This window comes from Helianthus annuus, chromosome 16, assembly GCF_002127325.2.
Source record: "Helianthus annuus cultivar XRQ/B chromosome 16, HanXRQr2.0-SUNRISE, whole genome shotgun sequence".
In the NCBI taxonomy this organism is placed as follows: Eukaryota; Viridiplantae; Streptophyta; class Magnoliopsida; order Asterales; family Asteraceae; genus Helianthus; species Helianthus annuus.
This window is the reverse complement of record NC_035448.2, coordinates 21170181-21176180: the sequence shown is the minus strand read 5'-3', so window position 1 is coordinate 21176180 and position 6000 is coordinate 21170181.

Genomic DNA, 6000 nt, shown 5'->3' with positions numbered 1-6000 from the left:
TACTTGTGCGTACGATCGTATACTTCATGTTTACGGATCGTGTACGAGATGTATAACACGTGATTATACGAAACCTATACTTGATGTGTACAGAGCGTATATGATATGTACAGAGCGTATATGAACGTATAGTGATTGCTAAGTGGTAATTGTTATTTTCACAGGCGATATGGTTGAGTCATCAGCAGCTGGTGCGGCCCGTAGAGGTCGAGGTTAGGGTCAGGGTCGGGGCCGTGGACGTGGACGTGGACGCGGACGGGGACGTGGACAGGAGGAGGAGATTGTGCCCGATTTTACTGAGATGACACAGTTTCTTAGAGATATCCCCCGAGGTACGGCTGCCTATAGGGTTTTGGGCAGATTACGAGAGATGGTGCTGGATGCGCCTCGGACCATTGATATTCAGTTTTTGACCGATATTGGAGCGATCGGTTGGGTCCGGAAGCTCTTGCCAGCTAACTCCCCATGGGACCGCTTATTTCATGTCGTCGTAGAGCGGGCCCACAGGGAGATTACTTTAGAGTTTTTATCTACTTTTTCATTTACGGACACCCGGGGTGGGGGTTTTCAGCATTTTTTGACGACAGACGCCGTAGCTTTTACTATTTGCGGCAAGACTCAGAGGATGACACTTCCTCAGTTCGCCGTTGCCTTGGGTTTGTACTCACAGGAGTGCTCAGTGTCCCAGGCATTTTATGATGCACACATCACCACGTCCAGTGATGTGTTGTGGCCTTGGTGGGGCACTATTGGGTTCGGGGAGTTCGCGAAACCGAACCAGCGATCCCCGAAGGCACGGGCGACTGATCTTTTCGACCCGTTACACCGATACCTACATCGGTGTATCGCCGCGACGATCGCCGGTCGTCATGATAGCAGGGAATGGGTCACCCAAAATGACCTATTCTACTTGCACGATTTACTTACCGGCGGGGGGGGGGGGGGGGCAACTTGGCATACAGGTTGGCCGCATATCTCGCCGAGTACGCTTTTAAGCGTACCTCTACCCACATCAGCCGTGGGGCCTTCGTCACCCGTCTGGCGAAGCATTTCTTTCGCCTCTTGTCCCCGTAGGTGGCAAGTGGTATGACTCTGACACTCCAGCTTGACTGGGTTGGGAGGGACACAGCCCAATCGATGGGTTTGGCTCGCGAGGGAGAGGGAGGGCGGCTGGTTTGGGCGTATGGTGTGGGTGAGGGACCCCGTGGAGAGGGAGGCGAGGGGGAGGGAGGCGATGGAGAGGGAGGAAATGAAGAGGGAGGCGAGGGCGAGGGTGTAACACCTTGGAAATTCCTGTCCATTGAAATAAAGACACGTGTCATGAGAAACAGACGTGTCAGGAAAACCGGATCAAATAAAAAGATGTATGGTAGGATTTTTAATAAAAAGGACGTCATGTTATTTAAAATACCTCTGAACGACCCAAGGGCGACATGTTATTAAATCACCTCTGAGCGACCCGAATTTTATAAATCCCAAGATCCTTAAATCATTTGATAAACATCCTACATGATAACCGGTTGGTTCCAAATAAATAAAGTTCCATCTTTATTATTATGGACTTTGGATTAATATGGTTTGTTACTACTGAAAATACTAAATAAAATCCTTGTAAATGGAATCAAGAATAATTATGAAGCTTGTTAACTATAATGGGAATCCAAGACTTGTTCTTGGTGTTTCCGTCACTTTACAAGTCCCATAAAAGGTCACATGAAGGAGGAAACATGTAAGACCTATCCAAGCATGCAATGGCTGAGCCAATGGCCCCACTACTGAAAAAGATGGACTGAATTCGGAAATGGTTTGATTGCATGGTCAAGACTTAAAAGTTTACAAATTTTTGTCCTCTGACCAACGGTTACGGACCGCAAGGCTCAAGGCTTACGGTCCGTAAGGAGGATACCTGGGCGATTTCAGCAAAGGTCGGTTACGGACCGTAACCATTTCAGCATACGGTCCGCAAGAGATGCTTACGGACCGCAAGGCCTTAAGCTTACGGTCCGTAAGGCTGTCGCTGGCAGCAGGTTTTGGACAGCTGCCTGTTCAGCCTGTTGCACCGACTTAAATAGTGGTTTTTCGAAACATGGGACTTGCTAGGCAGTTTTTAGCCACATAGGGACACCTGGGGTGATCACACATCAATTATAGACTTGCATGTCTTGATCTTGAGCTCATGGGTGCACTATATAAGGGTCAAGAGTTGTGACCATTTGATCATTCATTTGCATCTTCACTTCTGGAGCTCCTGGACAGCTATCAAGTTTTCTTAGGCTCCATAATCCTTCTTAGGACTCTTGTAAGTGTCCTTAACCTCCCTTAATCCATTTTAGCTTAGTTAATTAGCTAAAAGTCAAACCATCGTAATTAAGGTTTGACTTCGGGATTAGTCCATAATACTCACTAATATCCCGAATTAAAAATACCTTTAAGTAGGTAATTATGTGGGTAACAAACCCTTAAAAGGGTAATTCCAGAATCCCACTCTAACTATGCTAATTGTCGAGTCAAAGTACATTATAAAAAGTCAACAGAAATGACTATTTGCAAATTAATGCATAATTAGCAATGTAGGTTACATGCAATCTGTTTGATCATTAAAATAACTTGGTAATTAATGTAAGAACATGTTCCAACATGTCCAACTCGACAATTTTCAGTCTAGGCTCGGTTTGGAACCGAATGTCGCAAAGTTTGACTTCTGCTTTGACTTTCAGTTCTGACCCGTTTAAGCCAAGATTAGGATTGCCTTAGAGCTTCTTTTGAACCTATTTACATGTTAGTATAACTCTATGAGATTATACAACTTGGTTCATTGGATATCCTATTCACGTGCATGTTTCCGTTAATCACTTATATGTTGACCATTATGCCCATTTGACCTTAAAACGTGATTTTTGAAAATGTAAAAGGGTAGGCACCTTAGTTGCTGATTTATAAACTTGCACCCAAAATTTGAAGTCAGTTTGAGGTCTAGATTAAGAGTTATGCTCAATAGCGTAATTAAGAGCTTCTTTACTAATTAAATGGCGTAAATTACGTATAGCCTATTAAAACCCAAATTTTTATACCAAACTTTTTACCCACTGTTATAAAATAATATTTTGGGACTTTTGGTGATTTTTATTTATTTTTAGGCTGAGCATAACTTAGTGTTCTAAGATTAATTCGGTTTATGCCGGTTTTGCCCTTTTTAGCCATAAAATGAGTTTTACAAAACCTTTTGACCTCAAACCAATTTCTATTGATTTGTTATGATAAATAAATTATTTTGAGCCTTTTGGAATATTAAAAATATCAGCTTTTTACAGAAAACCCGGAAATGGCTCCAAATCGCCTTTTTAGGCATTTTTAACACATAAGTGTGCACTAGGACCTTATTTAGCATAAGGGTTTGAACCTACTGATGTAATTAGTATACTTTTATATTTTTAAACAGTAGGCAAATGTTTTGAACTCAGAATTCCAGAATTGACCTTTTAGGCACTTGTGAAATTACCAAAATGCCCCTACGGTGCATAGTAAGGTTAAAGTCAATAAATTTCACATAATTTTGATACCCTACTGTGATAACTTAGTAAATTAAATATATTTACTAATGTAATCAGACCTGTAACTAATTTAACTCTTTTACACCTTATAAAATGACCAAAACGCCCTTTGAGGCATAGTTTTGGTTTAACAATCATTTGGGGCATAATGGAAGGTATCATTCTGATATCACAACATATTTTAAGTATATTAACTTCAGAAACTTGTATTTGACTCCTATGGTTACTCGTTACGCATTATACGCGTTCAGATCGACTTATGTGGCTAGTTTGGCCATTTTAGCCGAAACGGGTCAAACCATATCTTTTTGGTCTCAAAATCCAGAATGTGATTATGATACCCATATAAAACGAGTGTGCAAACTTGTTGGGGGCAGAAACCACATTCTAAAACGGTCTTCGCCTTATTGTGCGTTTAAAACCGTAATCTTTATATAAGACTAACCGGTCTAAGCTTAAGACCCGTTAGGATTCTAATAGGTTATTAAAACCTTAATTTCCAGATCTAGGAGCCCAGTAAAAGCTACTTGCACTCGTTATATTTGGTTTATACTTGCTCAGGTAAATACATTTAACTTATTTTCCCTATACGGGCTTGGGGTACGGTATATAAAATACCGCTTGGTCGGGGAATTGACCTTAACCAGTTAATGGTTAAGTGCTGTCAAATTAACTTGTTTGAAAATGCTGTTTTGTTTGTTTAACGCCTTTGGGGGTTTAATGACCATGTCCCGGATATCCTTGGCATCATTCCATGAATGGCCACGACCTTAGCACACGGGTGTAGGCGTACACCCGTAGTGCATTTTATTGCATATAATCGTCGGCACGGGAGGAGTCTCGCGGCGATTTATATTAAGTGGTGTGTCTATTGAGCTTTAACCCAACACGACCCGGGCTACTGAACGCAGAACAAACATGTAATTCTTTTACAAGATTATTAAGCAAATAATTATCCCAAGTTATAAAAAGTTTTATGCCACGTGCATTTAAATCAATTTTAAACATTTTTCAAAATGAGTCAGTTGAATTGTATTTACCAGTGTAAACTGACGTATTTTCCAAAAAGACTAAGTGCAGGTACTACGCGCAATAGGCTGGTCACTCCTTAATCATCCATAGAAGTCTCGCAAGCTTAGGATGCATGAAGTCTGTTGAAATGAAGTTTCCTTTTTGTTTGATTCTGCCTGTGGATTTTATTTCGACATTTTGTGATACTTGGATATTACAATAAATTTTAAGTTGAAATAAATCTATCTTTGCTTCCGCTGTGCATTATAATTTGTGTTGTTTGACTATGACGATATCAACTACGTCACGATAATCCCCTACCGGGCCCACCGGTGACACGTGGAAATTAGGGGTGTGACAGGTTGGTATCAGAGCCAACACTGAGTGAGTTAAACACTAGCCTTTTGTGTTTAGTCTCAGTGCACGAATTGCAAATTCTTCGAGTTCTGATGTCTAGACAAAGAACATAGGACAAACTTTGTTTTGTTTTATTTTTGGGTCTTATTTTATTATATTGTGGTTATCTAAAACTTGTATGCAGGTCAACATGTCACCAAGATTTCTTCGCGGACGAGGCAAGGCCCCTGTCACGGGTCACGACCACGAAGCCGGGCCTTCGCACCGGCGTACCCCGTCCATCACCATGAGCACTAGTCCACAAGAGCCGTGGAGGCTCTATGTGGAACCCGGGAGACGATCAGTTTCCCTCAGCTCTTCACCTTCTTACCAGCATTCATTTGGGCCCCAGTCAGAAAATAAGCCCAACGAGCAACCATCCTCTTTCATACCTCTGCAGAGATCCAACTCTCACCACTCCTTTGGTGACCCAACCCCAACCTTCCAGAGCCGGTTCAACCCGGCCAACATTTTTCCAGAACCCGTGGGTTTTAACCCACTTGGACCGGAAGACCACTTCTCTGGGGAAAACGATATGGACGAGGATACTGACCCTATGGAGCCTGCTACAGGGACGCCCAACCACCCGATAGAGATCTCTGACGGATCATCTTTTCACGGATCGCCTTATCGCGGTCCAGACAGCTACGAGGAGTGGTTCCGAAACATTGACTGGTATTTTACCCCCTCACACCACTCGTCCCCATACCAGCAGCAGCAGCAGCAACTGCAACAGCAACAGGATCCTTCCCAGGATTCTCGTTTCGTGGCAGTCACTCCGCCACCACCACCACCAGTGGAACAGCAGCCGCCTCCGGAGCCACCGAGGCGGAGGAGATCGAACGCACGGATGTCCGTGCGAGGGGGTGTCCGCATTAGCACACCCCAACCATCAAGTGGCAGCCATTATCCGCCACTTCAGGAGGAAGAGGAAGAACCACAATTGGGGGGTCCATCAAGCCCCATTCCAGAAATCAACTCAGTGCCTATGGCACCTCCGTTGGTTTTGACAACCCAATCCCTGCATACGCTGGTTCAGCAG